Below are 17,345 nucleotides of genomic sequence, written 5' to 3' on the forward strand. Positions count from 1 at the left end.
CTGCTCTTCCAGAGGTTCTGAGTTCAAATCCCAGCAACGACATGGTGTCTCACAGCCATCTGTAGTGCCATCTAATGCCCTCTTCTGGTGTGTCTGAAGACAGCTACAGTGTACTTATATATAAGAAATACATCTTTTTAAAAAAAGTTGTAAAGTCTATTTCTGTTTGTTGGTTTGGTTTGGTTAGGGATGGGTTTTTTAAGGTTGCTTTGCTGTTTTGTTTTCTGTTGGTTTGTTACGCACATGGTCTCACTGTGTATCCCTGCTGTCCTGAAATCACTGGCTCCTGAGCTCCTGAGCTCCTGAGCTCCTGAGCCCCTGAGCCCCTGAGCCCCTGAGCCCCTGAGCCCCTGAGCCCCTGAGCCCCTGAGCCCCTGAGCTCCTGATTTTGATTGCCTGGTTAGAGCTCTACCACTGAGTTAAATCCCCAACCCCCAAAAGCCTACAGCACTCGGTATCCCAGGTGGTCTCCCATCCACGTACTAAGCATGCCCGACCCTGCTTAGCTTCCGAGATCAGACGAGATCGGGCGCGTTCAGGGTGGTATGGCTGTAGGCTCTTCTCACATTTTTTTAAAGGAATATAAAACTATTCATTGACACAGCCAGAATACGGCAGATACATAGGTGAATGCGAGCAACAAACCAGTTAACTGAGCGCAGGACCCCAGTTGAAGAAATCAGAGAAAGGACTAAAAGAGCTTGAAGGGACTTGAGACCCCATATGAACAACAACACCAACCAACCAGAGCTTCCAGGGACTAAACCACAGCAGGACTTAATGGCCAACATCAGCTCTAACCATGATTCTACTTCCACATCTAACAGATTCCATGAATCATAACCTTTTAGTACAGATTTTAACTTCCTACAAAGGAATGGTTCAACCAGAGGAACCTTTACACAGAACAGCTGACTCGGACCTGCCTCTGTAGATCAGCTGGCCTCTTAAATCACAGCTCCACCTGCCTCTAGAGTTCTGGCATTAAAGGTGCACACCACCACACTAGGCCAAGTCTTGTTGTTAAATCAAGCTACTACTTTGTTTAATTCCGTTTTCTGAAGGTGGAGTTGGTATGAAAATAAACTACTGTATTTATTTGATAATACATCAATTCTGATGGGCTTGCTTTTAAACTATCCAATACATTACAGACTCTGCTTAACCCGAAAGGTTATGGTTTCAGGAAAATGTTCAGGCTGATGGCCTCTCATCAACCTGTGTTTTCACGTTCAGCTCTTTTGAGTATTAAAAGCAAGCTAAAACAGACAGGTTATGTAAGTGTTTTATGCATACACTGCATACAAACAAACGCACACACACACACACACACACACACACACACACACACACACACACAAACCAGAATGGTCCTTCTGTGTCCCAGTTAAAAATAAGTTCTGACTTGAGTCATGACTGTAAAATCTCCCCAGTGTTTAAGAAAAGCTGTTCTTCAAGCCGAGGAAATACAACATGGTGTCAAGTACTCTACTGTTACAGGAAGCAACTACAGAGAGCTCTCACTCGCTCAAAGGAGTCAGTGCCTTTTGACGCAGAACGAAAACCAAAAATCTCCCAACTACGGCCAATGCTTTCAAAACTAGCATATCAGACGTGATTTTCATCAGGATGCTATTTGATCCACACTAGTAATTCAAAACCCAAGATCCAGATCATTCATATATATATGTATATATACATATATATATATATATAATATTGTGTATTTATATATGCAAACAATTATTGTACTTCATTTCGGTACAAGAATGCCAAATCAGCCACTCCTCATAGAAGGCGATGACAATCTGAGGCCACTTCATATTCGCCTCCTTTGCTTATCAGCAGCATCTCTCTTTTTCGATTTGCTCTCATCGGATTCACTATCAGATAAAGATTTCCTTTTTGGACAATCGTTTTCTTTCCCAGCTTTTCGAGAATGAAGAAGTGCTTCAATTAATTCTGGACAATCTAAATTTTCTCCTGGTACCCAAGTATTATCGGCATCTGTAAACCCCTTCCACTTCACGAAATAGTTCACTACACAATGGTTCAGTACTTTTTCTACCACAAATTCTTCAGGCTCAGCCCCTTCAACTCTTTTACTCTTTCCATTCTGTTTTTTTTTTCTCCCATTTTTTGCAATGCAGTTTTATTGGAGGCCATTTTTAAAATTTAATCGGAGACTTGAAGCGCGCTCAGATGCTCAGGGCCGCGGATTCCTCAGAGTCTCCCGCCTGTGTGCTTCAGCTCAGCCACATCCTAGAGGAGGGGTTCCTCTGACATTTTTAAAGTCTATTTTTAGGGTTGGGGATTTAACTCAGTCGTAGAGCACATGCCTAGCAAGCACAAGGTCCTGGGTTCGATCCTAAGCTCTGGGGAAGGAAAAAAAAAAAGACAAAATAAAAGTTGTAAAGTCGGGCTGGAAGGATGGCTTAGTGGTTAAGAGCACTGACTGCTCTTCCAGAGGTTCTGAGTTCAAATCCCAGCAACGACATGGTGTCTCACAGCCATCTGTAGTGCCATCTAATGCCCTCTTCTGGTGTGTCTGAAGACAGCTACAGTGTACTTATATGTAAGAAATACATCTTTTTAAAAAAAGTTGTAAAGTCTATTTCTGTTTGTTGGTTTGGTTTGGTTAGGGATGGGTTTTTTAAGGTTGCTTTGTTGTTTTGGTCTGTTGGTTTGTTACGCACATGGTCTCACTGTGTATCCCTGCTGTCCTGAAATCACTGGCTCCTGAGCTCCTGAGCTCCTGAGAGCTCCTGAGAGCTCCTGAGAGCTCCTGAGAGCTCCTGAGAGCTCCTGAGAGCTCCTGAGAGCTCCTGAGAGCTCCTGAGAGCTCCTGAGAGCTCCTGAGAGCTCCTGAGAGCTCCTGAGAGCTCCTGAGAGCTCCTGAGAGCTCCTGAGAGCTCCTGAGAGCTCCTGAGAGCTCCTGAGCTCCTGAGCTCCTGAGCTCCTGAGCTCCTGAGCTCCTGATTTTGATTGCCTGGCAAGAGCTCTACCACTGAGTTAAATCCCCAACCCCCAAAAGCCTACAGCACCCGGTATCCCAGGTGGTCTCCCATCCACGTACTAAGCATGCCCGACCCTGCTTAGCTTCCGAGATCAGACGAGATCGGGCGCGTTCAGGCTGGTATGGCTGTAGGCTCTTCTTACATTTTTTTAAAGGAATATAAAACTATTCATTGACACAGCCAGAATACGGCAGATACATAGGTGAATGCGAGCAACAAACCAGTGAACTGAGCGCAGGACCCCAGTTGAAGAAATCAGAGAAAGGACTAAAAGAGCTTGAAGGGACTTGAGACCCCATATGAACAACAACACCAACCAACCAGAGCTTCCAGGGACTAAACCACAGCAGGACTTAATGGCCAACATCAGCTCTAACCATGATTCTACTTCCACATCTAACAGATTCCATGAATCATAACCTTTTAGTACAGATTTTAACTTCCTACAAAGGAATGGTTCAACCAGAGGAACCTTTACACAGAACAGCTGACTCGGACCTGCCTCTGTAGATCAGCTGGCCTCTTAAATCACAGCTCCACCTGCCTCTAGAGTTCTGGCATTAAAGGTGCACACCACCACACTAGGCCAAGTCTTGTTGTTAAATCAAGCTACTACTTTGTTTAATTCCGTTTTCTGAAGGTGGAGTTGGTATGAAAATAAACTACTGTATTTATTTGATAATACATCAATTCTGATGGGCTTGCTTTTAAACTATCCAATACATTACAGACTCTGCTTAACCCGAAAGGTTATGGTTTCAGGAAAATGTTCAGGCTGATGGCCTCTCATCAACCTGTGTTTTCACGTTCAGCTCTTTTGAGTATTAAAAGCAAGCTAAAACAGACAGGTTATGTAAGTGTTTTATGCATACACTGCATACAAACAAACGCACACACACACACACACACACACACACACACACACAAACCAGAATGGTCCTTCTGTGTCCCAGTTAAAAATAAGTTCTGACTTGAGTCATGACTGTAAAATCTCCCCAGTGTTTAAGAAAAGCTGTTCTTCAAGCCGAGGAAATACAACATGGTGTCAAGTACTCTACTGTTACAGGAAGCAACTACAGAGAGCTCTCACTCGCTCAAAGGAGTCAGTGCCTTTTGACGCAGAACGAAAACCAAAAATCTCCCAACTACGGCCAATGCTTTCAAAACTAGCATATCAGACGTGATTTTCATCAGGATGCTATTTGATCCACACTAGTAATTCAAAACCCAAGATCCAGATCATTCATATATATATGTATATATACATATATATATATATAATATTGTGTATTTATATATGCAAACAATTATTGTACTTCATTTCGGTACAAGAATGCCAAATCAGCCACTCCTCATAGAAGGCGATGACAATCTGAGGCCACTTCATATTCGCCTCCTTTGCTTATCAGCAGCATCTCTCTTTCGATTTGCTCTCATCGGATTCACTATCAGATAAAGATTTCCTTTTTGGACAATCGTTTTCTTTCCCAGCTTTTCGAGAATGAAGAAGTGCTTCAATTAATTCTGGACAATCTAAATTTTCTCCTGGTACCCAAGTATTATCGGCATCTGTAAACCCCTTCCACTTCACGAAATAGTTCACTACACAATGGTTCAGTACTTTTTCTACCACAAATTCTTCAGGCTCAGCCCCTTCAACTCTTTTACTCTTTCCATTCTGTTTTTTTTTTCTCCCAGTTTTTGCAATGCAGTTTTATTGGAGGCCATTTTTAAAATTTAATCGGAGACTTGAAGCGCGCTCAGATGCTCAGGGCCACGGATTCCTCAGAGTCTCCCGCCTGTGTGCTTCAGCTCAGCCACATCCTAGAGGAGGGGTTCCTCTGACATTTTTAAAGTCTATTTTTAGGGTTGGGGATTTAACTCAGTCGTAGAGCACATGCCTAGCAAGCACAAGGTCCTGGGATCGATCCTAAGCTCTGGGGAAGGAAAAAAAAAGACAAAATAAAAGTTGTAAAGTCGGGCTGGAAGGATGGCTTAGTGGTTAAGAGCACTGACTGCTCTTCCAGAGGTTCTGAGTTCAAATCCCAGCAACGACATGGTGTCTCACAGCCATCTGTAGTGCCATCTAATGCCCTCTTCTGGTGTGTCTGAAGACAGCTACAGTGTACTTATATATAAGAAATACATCTTTTTAAAAAAAGTTGTAAAGTCTATTTCTGTTTGTTGGTTTGGTTTGGTTAGGGATGGGTTTTTTAAGGTTGCTTTGTTGTTTTGGTTTCTGTTGGTTTGTTACGCACATGGTCTCACTGTGTATCCCTGCTGTCCTGAAATCACTGGCTCCTGAGCTCCTGAGCTCCTGAGCTCCTGAGCTCCTGAGCTCCTGAGCTCCTGAGCTCCTGAGCTCCTGAGCTCCTGAGCTCCTGAGCTCCTGAGCTCCTGAGCTCCTGAGCTCCTGAGCTCCTGAGCTCCTGAGCTCCTGAGCTCCTGAGCTCCTGAGCTCCTGAGCTCCTGAGCTCCTGAGCTCCTGAGCTCCTGAGCTCCTGAGCTCCTGAGCTCCTGAGCTCCTGAGCTCCTGAGCTCCTGAGCTCCTGAGCTCCTGAGCTCCTGAGCTCCTGAGCTCCTGAGCTCCTGAGCTCCTGAGCTCCTGAGCTCCTGAGCTCCTGAGCTCCTGAGCTCCTGAGCTCCTGAGCTCCTGAGCTCCTGAGCTCCTGAGCTCCTGAGCTCCTGAGCTCCTGAGCTCCTGAGCTCCTGAGCTCCTGAGCTCCTGAGCTCCTGAGCTCCTGAGCTCCTGAGCTCCTGAGCTCCTGAGCTCCTGAGCTCCTGAGCTCCTGAGCTCCTGAGCTCCTGAGCTCCTGAGCTCCTGAGCTCCTGAGCTCCTGAGCTCCTGAGCTCCTGAGCTCCTGAGCTCCTGAGCTCCTGAGCTCCTGAGCTCCTGAGCTCCTGAGCTCCTGAGCTCCTGAGCTCCTGAGCTCCTGAGCTCCTGAGCTCCTGAGCTCCTGAGCTCCTGAGCTCCTGAGCTCCTGAGCTCCTGAGCTCCTGAGCTCCTGAGCTCCTGAGCTCCTGAGCTCCTGAGCTCCTGAGCTCCTGAGCTCCTGAGCTCCTGAGCTCCTGAGCTCCTGAGCTCCTGAGCTCCTGAGCTCCTGAGCTCCTGAGCTCCTGAGCTCCTGAGCTCCTGAGCTCCTGAGCTCCTGAGCTCCTGAGCTCCTGAGCTCCTGAGCTCCTGAGCTCCTGAGCTCCTGAGCTCCTGAGCTCCTGAGCTCCTGAGCTCCTGAGCTCCTGAGCTCCTGAGCTCCTGAGCTCCTGAGCTCCTGAGCTCCTGAGCTCCTGAGCTCCTGAGCTCCTGAGCTCCTGAGCTCCTGAGCTCCTGAGCTCCTGAGCTCCTGAGCTCCTGAGCTCCTGAGCTCCTGAGCTCCTGAGCTCCTGAGCTCCTGAGCTCCTGAGCTCCTGAGCTCCTGAGCTCCTGAGCTCCTGAGCTCCTGAGCTCCTGAGCTCCTGAGCTCCTGAGCTCCTGAGCTCCTGAGCTCCTGAGCTCCTGAGCTCCTGAGCTCCTGAGCTCCTGAGCTCCTGAGCTCCTGAGCTCCTGAGCTCCTGAGCTCCTGAGCTCCTGAGCTCCTGAGCTCCTGAGCTCCTGAGCTCCTGAGCTCCTGAGCTCCTGAGCTCCTGAGCTCCTGAGCTCCTGAGCTCCTGAGCTCCTGAGCTCCTGAGCTCCTGAGCTCCTGAGCTCCTGAGCTCCTGAGCTCCTGAGCTCCTGAGCTCCTGAGCTCCTGAGCTCCTGAGCTCCTGAGCTCCTGAGCTCCTGAGCTCCTGAGCTCCTGAGCTCCTGAGCTCCTGAGCTCCTGAGCTCCTGAGCTCCTGAGCTCCTGAGCTCCTGAGCTCCTGAGCTCCTGAGCTCCTGAGCTCCTGAGCTCCTGAGCTCCTGAGCTCCTGAGCTCCTGAGCTCCTGAGCTCCTGAGCTCCTGAGCTCCTGAGCTCCTGAGCTCCTGAGCTCCTGAGCTCCTGAGCTCCTGAGCTCCTGAGCTCCTGAGCTCCTGAGCTCCTGAGCTCCTGAGCTCCTGAGCTCCTGAGCTCCTGAGCTCCTGAGCTCCTGAGCTCCTGAGCTCCTGAGCTCCTGAGCTCCTGAGCTCCTGAGCTCCTGAGCTCCTGAGCTCCTGAGCTCCTGAGCTCCTGAGCTCCTGAGCTCCTGAGCTCCTGAGCTCCTGAGCTCCTGAGCTCCTGAGCTCCTGAGCTCCTGAGCTCCTGAGCTCCTGAGCTCCTGAGCTCCTGAGCTCCTGAGCTCCTGAGCTCCTGAGCTCCTGAGCTCCTGAGCTCCTGAGCTCCTGAGCTCCTGAGCTCCTGAGCTCCTGAGCTCCTGAGCTCCTGAGCTCCTGAGCTCCTGAGCTCCTGAGCTCCTGAGCTCCTGAGCTCCTGAGCTCCTGAGCTCCTGAGCTCCTGAGCTCCTGAGCTCCTGAGCTCCTGAGCTCCTGAGCTCCTGAGCTCCTGAGCTCCTGAGCTCCTGAGCTCCTGAGCTCCTGAGCTCCTGAGCTCCTGAGCTCCTGAGCTCCTGAGCTCCTGAGCTCCTGAGCTCCTGAGCTCCTGAGCTCCTGAGCTCCTGAGCTCCTGAGCTCCTGAGCTCCTGAGCTCCTGAGCTCCTGAGCTCCTGAGCTCCTGAGCTCCTGAGCTCCTGAGCTCCTGAGCTCCTGAGCTCCTGAGCTCCTGAGCTCCTGAGCTCCTGAGCTCCTGAGCTCCTGAGCTCCTGAGCTCCTGAGCTCCTGAGCTCCTGAGCTCCTGAGCTCCTGAGCTCCTGAGCTCCTGAGCTCCTGAGCTCCTGAGCTCCTGAGCTCCTGAGCTCCTGAGCTCCTGAGCTCCTGAGCTCCTGAGCTCCTGAGCTCCTGAGCTCCTGAGCTCCTGAGCTCCTGAGCTCCTGAGCTCCTGAGCTCCTGAGCTCCTGAGCTCCTGAGCTCCTGAGCTCCTGAGCTCCTGAGCTCCTGAGCTCCTGAGCTCCTGAGCTCCTGAGCTCCTGAGCTCCTGAGCTCCTGAGCTCCTGAGCTCCTGAGCTCCTGAGCTCCTGAGCTCCTGAGCTCCTGAGCTCCTGAGCTCCTGAGCTCCTGAGCTCCTGAGCTCCTGAGCTCCTGAGCTCCTGAGCTCCTGAGCTCCTGAGCTCCTGAGCTCCTGAGCTCCTGAGCTCCTGAGCTCCTGAGCTCCTGAGCTCCTGAGCTCCTGAGCTCCTGAGCTCCTGAGCTCCTGAGCTCCTGAGCTCCTGAGCTCCTGAGCTCCTGAGCTCCTGAGCTCCTGAGCTCCTGAGCTCCTGAGCTCCTGAGCTCCTGAGCTCCTGAGCTCCTGAGCTCCTGAGCTCCTGAGCTCCTGATTTTGATTGCCTGGCAAGAGCTCTACCACTGAGTTAAATCCCCAACCCCCAAAAGCCTACAGCACCCGGTATCCCAGGTGGTCTCCCATCCACGTACTAAGCATGCCCGACCCTGCTTAGCTTCCGAGATCAGACGAGATCGGGCGCGTTCAGGCTGGTATGGCTGTAGGCTCTTCCTACATTTTTTTAAAGGAATATAAAACTATTCATTGACACAGCCAGAATACGGCAGATACATAGGTGAATGCGAGCAACAAACCAGTGAACTGAGCGCAGGACCCCAGTTGAAGAAATCAGAGAAAGGACTAAAAGAGCTTGAAGGGACTTGAGACCCCATATGAACAACAACACCAACCAACCAGAGCTTCCAGGGACTAAACCACAGCAGGACTTAATGGCCAACATCAGCTCTAACCATGATTCTACTTCCACATCTAACAGATTCCATGAATCATAACCTTTTAGTACAGATTTTAACTTCCTACAAAGGAATGGTTCAACCAGAGGAACCTTTACACAGAACAGCTGACTCGGACCTGCCTCTGTAGATCAGCTGGCCTCTTAAATCACAGCTCCACCTGCCTCTAGAGTTCTGGCATTAAAGGTGCACACCACCACACTAGGCCAAGTCTTGTTGTTAAATCAAGCTACTACTTTGTTTAATTCCGTTTTCTGAAGGTGGAGTTGGTATGAAAATAAACTACTGTATTTATTTGATAATACATCAATTCTGATGGGCTTGCTTTTAAACTATCCAATACATTACAGACTCTGCTTAACCCGAAAGGTTATGGTTTCAGGAAAATGTTCAGGCTGATGGCCTCTCATCAACCTGTGTTTTCACGTTCAGCTCTTTTGAGTATTAAAAGCAAGCTAAAACAGACAGGTTATGTAAGTGTTTTATGCATACACTGCATACAAACAAACGCACACACACACACACACACACACACACACACACACACAAACCAGAATGGTCCTTCTGTGTCCCAGTTAAAAATAAGTTCTGACTTGAGTCATGACTGTAAAATCTCCCCAGTGTTTAAGAAAAGCTGTTCTTCAAGCCGAGGAAATACAACATGGTGTCAAGTACTCTACTGTTACAGGAAGCAACTACAGAGAGCTCTCACTCGCTCAAAGGAGTCAGTGCCTTTTGACGCAGAACGAAAACCAAAAATCTCCCAACTACGGCCAATGCTTTCAAAACTAGCATATCAGACGTGATTTTCATCAGGATGCTATTTGATCCACACTAGTAATTCAAAACCCAAGATCCAGATCATTCATATATATATGTATATATACATATATATATATATATAATATTGTGTATTTATATATGCAAACAATTATTGTACTTCATTTCGGTACAAGAATGCCAAATCAGCCACTCCTCATAGAAGGCGATGACAATCTGAGGCCACTTCATATTCGCCTCCTTTGCTTATCAGCAGCATCTCTCTTTTTCGATTTGCTCTCATCGGATTCACTATCAGATAAAGATTTCCTTTTTGGACAATCGTTTTCTTTCCCAGCTTTTCGAGAATGAAGAAGTGCTTCAATTAATTCTGGACAATCTAAATTTTCTCCTGGTACCCAAGTATTATCGGCATCTGTAAACCCCTTCCACTTCACGAAATAGTTCACTACACAATGGTTCAGTACTTTTTCTACCACAAATTCTTCAGGCTCAGCCCCTTCAACTCTTTTACTCTTTCCATTCTGTTTTTTTTTTCTCCCATTTTTTGCAATGCAGTTTTATTGGAGGCCATTTTTAAAATTTAATCGGAGACTTGAAGCGCGCTCAGATGCTCAGGGCCGCGGATTCCTCAGAGTCTCCCGCCTGTGTGCTTCAGCTCAGCCACATCCTAGAGGAGGGGTTCCTCTGACATTTTTAAAGTCTATTTTTAGGGTTGGGGATTTAACTCAGTCGTAGAGCACATGCCTAGCAAGCACAAGGTCCTGGGTTCGATCCTAAGCTCTGGGGAAGGAAAAAAAAAAAGACAAAATAAAAGTTGTAAAGTCGGGCTGGAAGGATGGCTTAGTGGTTAAGAGCACTGACTGCTCTTCCAGAGGTTCTGAGTTCAAATCCCAGCAACGACATGGTGTCTCACAGCCATCTGTAGTGCCATCTAATGCCCTCTTCTGGTGTGTCTGAAGACAGCTACAGTGTACTTATATGTAAGAAATACATCTTTTTAAAAAAAGTTGTAAAGTCTATTTCTGTTTGTTGGTTTGGTTTGGTTAGGGATGGGTTTTTTAAGGTTGCTTTGTTGTTTTGGTCTGTTGGTTTGTTACGCACATGGTCTCACTGTGTATCCCTGCTGTCCTGAAATCACTGGCTCCTGAGCTCCTGAGCTCCTGAGAGCTCCTGAGAGCTCCTGAGAGCTCCTGAGAGCTCCTGAGAGCTCCTGAGAGCTCCTGAGAGCTCCTGAGAGCTCCTGAGAGCTCCTGAGAGCTCCTGAGCTCCTGAGCTCCTGAGCTCCTGAGCTCCTGAGCTCCTGAGCTCCTGAGCTCCTGATTTTGATTGCCTGGCAAGAGCTCTACCACTGAGTTAAATCCCCAACCCCCAAAAGCCTACAGCACCCGGTATCCCAGGTGGTCTCCCATCCACGTACTAAGCATGCCCGACCCTGCTTAGCTTCCGAGATCAGACGAGATCGGGCGCGTTCAGGCTGGTATGGCTGTAGGCTCTTCTTACATTTTTTTAAAGGAATATAAAACTATTCATTGACACAGCCAGAATACGGCAGATACATAGGTGAATGCGAGCAACAAACCAGTGAACTGAGCGCAGGACCCCAGTTGAAGAAATCAGAGAAAGGACTAAAAGAGCTTGAAGGGACTTGAGACCCCATATGAACAACAACACCAACCAACCAGAGCTTCCAGGGACTAAACCACAGCAGGACTTAATGGCCAACATCAGCTCTAACCATGATTCTACTTCCACATCTAACAGATTCCATGAATCATAACCTTTTAGTACAGATTTTAACTTCCTACAAAGGAATGGTTCAACCAGAGGAACCTTTACACAGAACAGCTGACTCGGACCTGCCTCTGTAGATCAGCTGGCCTCTTAAATCACAGCTCCACCTGCCTCTAGAGTTCTGGCATTAAAGGTGCACACCACCACACTAGGCCAAGTCTTGTTGTTAAATCAAGCTACTACTTTGTTTAATTCCGTTTTCTGAAGGTGGAGTTGGTATGAAAATAAACTACTGTATTTATTTGATAATACATCAATTCTGATGGGCTTGCTTTTAAACTATCCAATACATTACAGACTCTGCTTAACCCGAAAGGTTATGGTTTCAGGAAAATGTTCAGGCTGATGGCCTCTCATCAACCTGTGTTTTCACGTTCAGCTCTTTTGAGTATTAAAAGCAAGCTAAAACAGACAGGTTATGTAAGTGTTTTATGCATACACTGCATACAAACAAACGCACACACACACACACACACACACACACACACACACAAACCAGAATGGTCCTTCTGTGTCCCAGTTAAAAATAAGTTCTGACTTGAGTCATGACTGTAAAATCTCCCCAGTGTTTAAGAAAAGCTGTTCTTCAAGCCGAGGAAATACAACATGGTGTCAAGTACTCTACTGTTACAGGAAGCAACTACAGAGAGCTCTCACTCGCTCAAAGGAGTCAGTGCCTTTTGACGCAGAACGAAAACCAAAAATCTCCCAACTACGGCCAATGCTTTCAAAACTAGCATATCAGACGTGATTTTCATCAGGATGCTATTTGATCCACACTAGTAATTCAAAACCCAAGATCCAGATCATTCATATATATATGTATATATACATATATATATATATAATATTGTGTATTTATATATGCAAACAATTATTGTACTTCATTTCGGTACAAGAATGCCAAATCAGCCACTCCTCATAGAAGGCGATGACAATCTGAGGCCACTTCATATTCGCCTCCTTTGCTTATCAGCAGCATCTCTCTTTCGATTTGCTCTCATCGGATTCACTATCAGATAAAGATTTCCTTTTTGGACAATCGTTTTCTTTCCCAGCTTTTCGAGAATGAAGAAGTGCTTCAATTAATTCTGGACAATCTAAATTTTCTCCTGGTACCCAAGTATTATCGGCATCTGTAAACCCCTTCCACTTCACGAAATAGTTCACTACACAATGGTTCAGTACTTTTTCTACCACAAATTCTTCAGGCTCAGCCCCTTCAACTCTTTTACTCTTTCCATTCTGTTTTTTTTTTCTCCCAGTTTTTGCAATGCAGTTTTATTGGAGGCCATTTTTAAAATTTAATCGGAGACTTGAAGCGCGCTCAGATGCTCAGGGCCACGGATTCCTCAGAGTCTCCCGCCTGTGTGCTTCAGCTCAGCCACATCCTAGAGGAGGGGTTCCTCTGACATTTTTAAAGTCTATTTTTAGGGTTGGGGATTTAACTCAGTCGTAGAGCACATGCCTAGCAAGCACAAGGTCCTGGGATCGATCCTAAGCTCTGGGGAAGGAAAAAAAAAGACAAAATAAAAGTTGTAAAGTCGGGCTGGAAGGATGGCTTAGTGGTTAAGAGCACTGACTGCTCTTCCAGAGGTTCTGAGTTCAAATCCCAGCAACGACATGGTGTCTCACAGCCATCTGTAGTGCCATCTAATGCCCTCTTCTGGTGTGTCTGAAGACAGCTACAGTGTACTTATATATAAGAAATACATCTTTTTAAAAAAAGTTGTAAAGTCTATTTCTGTTTGTTGGTTTGGTTTGGTTAGGGATGGGTTTTTTAAGGTTGCTTTGTTGTTTTGGTTTCTGTTGGTTTGTTACGCACATGGTCTCACTGTGTATCCCTGCTGTCCTGAAATCACTGGCTCCTGAGCTCCTGAGCTCCTGAGCTCCTGAGCTCCTGAGCTCCTGAGCTCCTGAGCTCCTGAGCTCCTGAGCTCCTGAGCTCCTGAGCTCCTGAGCTCCTGAGCTCCTGAGCTCCTGAGCTCCTGAGCTCCTGAGCTCCTGAGCTCCTGAGCTCCTGAGCTCCTGAGCTCCTGAGCTCCTGAGCTCCTGAGCTCCTGAGCTCCTGAGCTCCTGAGCTCCTGAGCTCCTGAGCTCCTGAGCTCCTGAGCTCCTGAGCTCCTGAGCTCCTGAGCTCCTGAGCTCCTGAGCTCCTGAGCTCCTGAGCTCCTGAGCTCCTGAGCTCCTGAGCTCCTGAGCTCCTGAGCTCCTGAGCTCCTGAGCTCCTGAGCTCCTGAGCTCCTGAGCTCCTGAGCTCCTGAGCTCCTGAGCTCCTGAGCTCCTGAGCTCCTGAGCTCCTGAGCTCCTGAGCTCCTGAGCTCCTGAGCTCCTGAGCTCCTGAGCTCCTGAGCTCCTGAGCTCCTGAGCTCCTGAGCTCCTGAGCTCCTGAGCTCCTGAGCTCCTGAGCTCCTGAGCTCCTGAGCTCCTGAGCTCCTGAGCTCCTGAGCTCCTGAGCTCCTGAGCTCCTGAGCTCCTGAGCTCCTGAGCTCCTGAGCTCCTGAGCTCCTGAGCTCCTGAGCTCCTGAGCTCCTGAGCTCCTGAGCTCCTGAGCTCCTGAGCTCCTGAGCTCCTGAGCTCCTGAGCTCCTGAGCTCCTGAGCTCCTGAGCTCCTGAGCTCCTGAGCTCCTGAGCTCCTGAGCTCCTGAGCTCCTGAGCTCCTGAGCTCCTGAGCTCCTGAGCTCCTGAGCTCCTGAGCTCCTGAGCTCCTGAGCTCCTGAGCTCCTGAGCTCCTGAGCTCCTGAGCTCCTGAGCTCCTGAGCTCCTGAGCTCCTGAGCTCCTGAGCTCCTGAGCTCCTGAGCTCCTGAGCTCCTGAGCTCCTGAGCTCCTGAGCTCCTGAGCTCCTGAGCTCCTGAGCTCCTGAGCTCCTGAGCTCCTGAGCTCCTGAGCTCCTGAGCTCCTGAGCTCCTGAGCTCCTGAGCTCCTGAGCTCCTGAGCTCCTGAGCTCCTGAGCTCCTGAGCTCCTGAGCTCCTGAGCTCCTGAGCTCCTGAGCTCCTGAGCTCCTGAGCTCCTGAGCTCCTGAGCTCCTGAGCTCCTGAGCTCCTGAGCTCCTGAGCTCCTGAGCTCCTGAGCTCCTGAGCTCCTGAGCTCCTGAGCTCCTGAGCTCCTGAGCTCCTGAGCTCCTGAGCTCCTGAGCTCCTGAGCTCCTGAGCTCCTGAGCTCCTGAGCTCCTGAGCTCCTGAGCTCCTGAGCTCCTGAGCTCCTGAGCTCCTGAGCTCCTGAGCTCCTGAGCTCCTGAGCTCCTGAGCTCCTGAGCTCCTGAGCTCCTGAGCTCCTGAGCTCCTGAGCTCCTGAGCTCCTGAGCTCCTGAGCTCCTGAGCTCCTGAGCTCCTGAGCTCCTGAGCTCCTGAGCTCCTGAGCTCCTGAGCTCCTGAGCTCCTGAGCTCCTGAGCTCCTGAGCTCCTGAGCTCCTGAGCTCCTGAGCTCCTGAGCTCCTGAGCTCCTGAGCTCCTGAGCTCCTGAGCTCCTGAGCTCCTGAGCTCCTGAGCTCCTGAGCTCCTGAGCTCCTGAGCTCCTGAGCTCCTGAGCTCCTGAGCTCCTGAGCTCCTGAGCTCCTGAGCTCCTGAGCTCCTGAGCTCCTGAGCTCCTGAGCTCCTGAGCTCCTGAGCTCCTGAGCTCCTGAGCTCCTGAGCTCCTGAGCTCCTGAGCTCCTGAGCTCCTGAGCTCCTGAGCTCCTGAGCTCCTGAGCTCCTGAGCTCCTGAGCTCCTGAGCTCCTGAGCTCCTGAGCTCCTGAGCTCCTGAGCTCCTGAGCTCCTGAGCTCCTGAGCTCCTGAGCTCCTGAGCTCCTGAGCTCCTGAGCTCCTGAGCTCCTGAGCTCCTGAGCTCCTGAGCTCCTGAGCTCCTGAGCTCCTGAGCTCCTGAGCTCCTGAGCTCCTGAGCTCCTGAGCTCCTGAGCTCCTGAGCTCCTGAGCTCCTGAGCTCCTGAGCTCCTGAGCTCCTGAGCTCCTGAGCTCCTGAGCTCCTGAGCTCCTGAGCTCCTGAGCTCCTGAGCTCCTGAGCTCCTGAGCTCCTGAGCTCCTGAGCTCCTGAGCTCCTGAGCTCCTGAGCTCCTGAGCTCCTGAGCTCCTGAGCTCCTGAGCTCCTGAGCTCCTGAGCTCCTGAGCTCCTGAGCTCCTGAGCTCCTGAGCTCCTGAGCTCCTGAGCTCCTGAGCTCCTGAGCTCCTGAGCTCCTGAGCTCCTGAGCTCCTGAGCTCCTGAGCTCCTGAGCTCCTGAGCTCCTGAGCTCCTGAGCTCCTGAGCTCCTGAGCTCCTGAGCTCCTGAGCTCCTGAGCTCCTGAGCTCCTGAGCTCCTGAGCTCCTGAGCTCCTGAGCTCCTGAGCTCCTGAGCTCCTGAGCTCCTGAGCTCCTGAGCTCCTGAGCTCCTGAGCTCCTGAGCTCCTGAGCTCCTGAGCTCCTGAGCTCCTGAGCTCCTGAGCTCCTGAGCTCCTGAGCTCCTGAGCTCCTGAGCTCCTGAGCTCCTGAGCTCCTGAGCTCCTGAGCTCCTGAGCTCCTGAGCTCCTGAGCTCCTGAGCTCCTGAGCTCCTGAGCTCCTGAGCTCCTGAGCTCCTGAGCTCCTGAGCTCCTGAGCTCCTGAGCTCCTGAGCTCCTGAGCTCCTGAGCTCCTGAGCTCCTGAGCTCCTGAGCTCCTGAGCTCCTGAGCTCCTGAGCTCCTGAGCTCCTGAGCTCCTGAGCTCCTGAGCTCCTGAGCTCCTGAGCTCCTGAGCTCCTGAGCTCCTGAGCTCCTGAGCTCCTGAGCTCCTGATTTTGATTGCCTGGCAAGAGCTCTACCACTGAGTTAAATCCCCAACCCCCAAAAGCCTACAGCACCCGGTATCCCAGGTGGTCTCCCATCCACGTACTAAGCATGCCCGACCCTGCTTAGCTTCCGAGATCAGACGAGATCGGGCGCGTTCAGGCTGGTATGGCTGTAGGCTCTTCCTACATTTTTTTAAAGGAATATAAAACTATTCATTGACACAGCCAGAATACGGCAGATACATAGGTGAATGCGAGCAACAAACCAGTGAACTGAGCGCAGGACCCCAGTTGAAGAAATCAGAGAAAGGACTAAAAGAGCTTGAAGGGACTTGAGACCCCATATGAACAACAACACCAACCAACCAGAGCTTCCAGGGACTAAACCACAGCAGGACTTAATGGCCAACATCAGCTCTAACCATGATTCTACTTCCACATCTAACAGATTCCATGAATCATAACCTTTTAGTACAGATTTTAACTTCCTACAAAGGAATGGTTCAACCAGAGGAACCTTTACACAGAACAGCTGACTCGGACCTGCCTCTGTAGATCAGCTGGCCTCTTAAATCACAGCTCCACCTGCCTCTAGAGTTCTGGCATTAAAGGTGCACACCACCACACTAGGCCAAGTCTTGTTGTTAAATCAAGCTACTACTTTGTTTAATTCCGTTTTCTGAAGGTGGAGTTGGTATGAAAATAAACTACTGTATTTATTTGATAATACATCAATTCTGATGGGCTTGCTTTTAAACTATCCAATACATTACAGACTCTGCTTAACCCGAAAGGTTATGGTTTCAGGAAAATGTTCAGGCTGATGGCCTCTCATCAACCTGTGTTTTCACGTTCAGCTCTTTTGAGTATTAAAAGCAAGCTAAAACAGACAGGTTATGTAAGTGTTTTATGCATACACTGCATACAAACAAACGCACACACACACACACACACACACACACACACACACACAAACCAGAATGGTCCTTCTGTGTCCCAGTTAAAAATAAGTTCTGACTTGAGTCATGACTGTAAAATCTCCCCAGTGTTTAAGAAAAGCTGTTCTTCAAGCCGAGGAAATACAACATGGTGTCAAGTACTCTACTGTTACAGGAAGCAACTACAGAGAGCTCTCACTCGCTCAAAGGAGTCAGTGCCTTTTGACGCAGAACGAAAACGAAAAATCTCCCAACTACGGCCAATGCTTTCAAAACTAGCATATCAGACGTGATTTTCATCAGGATGCTATTTGATCCACACTAGTAATTCAAAACCCAAGATCCAGATCATTCAT

The 17,345-nt window shown here is 49.5% G+C and overlaps 1 non-coding gene and 4 pseudogenes across 1 annotated transcript; all 5 read right to left on the reverse strand.

Annotated features, from left to right (window-relative positions):
* Positions 1-439: 439 nt before the first annotated feature.
* On the reverse strand, positions 440-557 carry LOC120096046 (5S ribosomal RNA). The gene has a single exon (XR_005492115.1). It is a non-coding gene; the product is annotated as a 5S ribosomal RNA (ribosomal RNA).
* Positions 558-3,032: 2,475 nt separating this feature from the next.
* Positions 3,033-3,150, reverse strand: LOC120096042 (5S ribosomal RNA; annotated as a pseudogene).
* A 5,225-nt stretch (positions 3,151-8,375) lies between these two features.
* On the reverse strand, positions 8,376-8,493 carry LOC120096043 (5S ribosomal RNA; annotated as a pseudogene).
* A 2,403-nt stretch (positions 8,494-10,896) lies between these two features.
* On the reverse strand, positions 10,897-11,014 carry LOC134481400 (5S ribosomal RNA; annotated as a pseudogene).
* Positions 11,015-16,111: 5,097 nt separating this feature from the next.
* LOC134481401 (5S ribosomal RNA) lies at positions 16,112-16,229 on the reverse strand (annotated as a pseudogene).
* Positions 16,230-17,345: the final 1,116 nt, after the last annotated feature.

Source organism: Rattus norvegicus, chromosome 12 (genome assembly GCF_036323735.1).
Source record: "Rattus norvegicus strain BN/NHsdMcwi chromosome 12, GRCr8, whole genome shotgun sequence".
NCBI classification, from domain to species: Eukaryota; Metazoa; Chordata; class Mammalia; order Rodentia; family Muridae; genus Rattus; species Rattus norvegicus.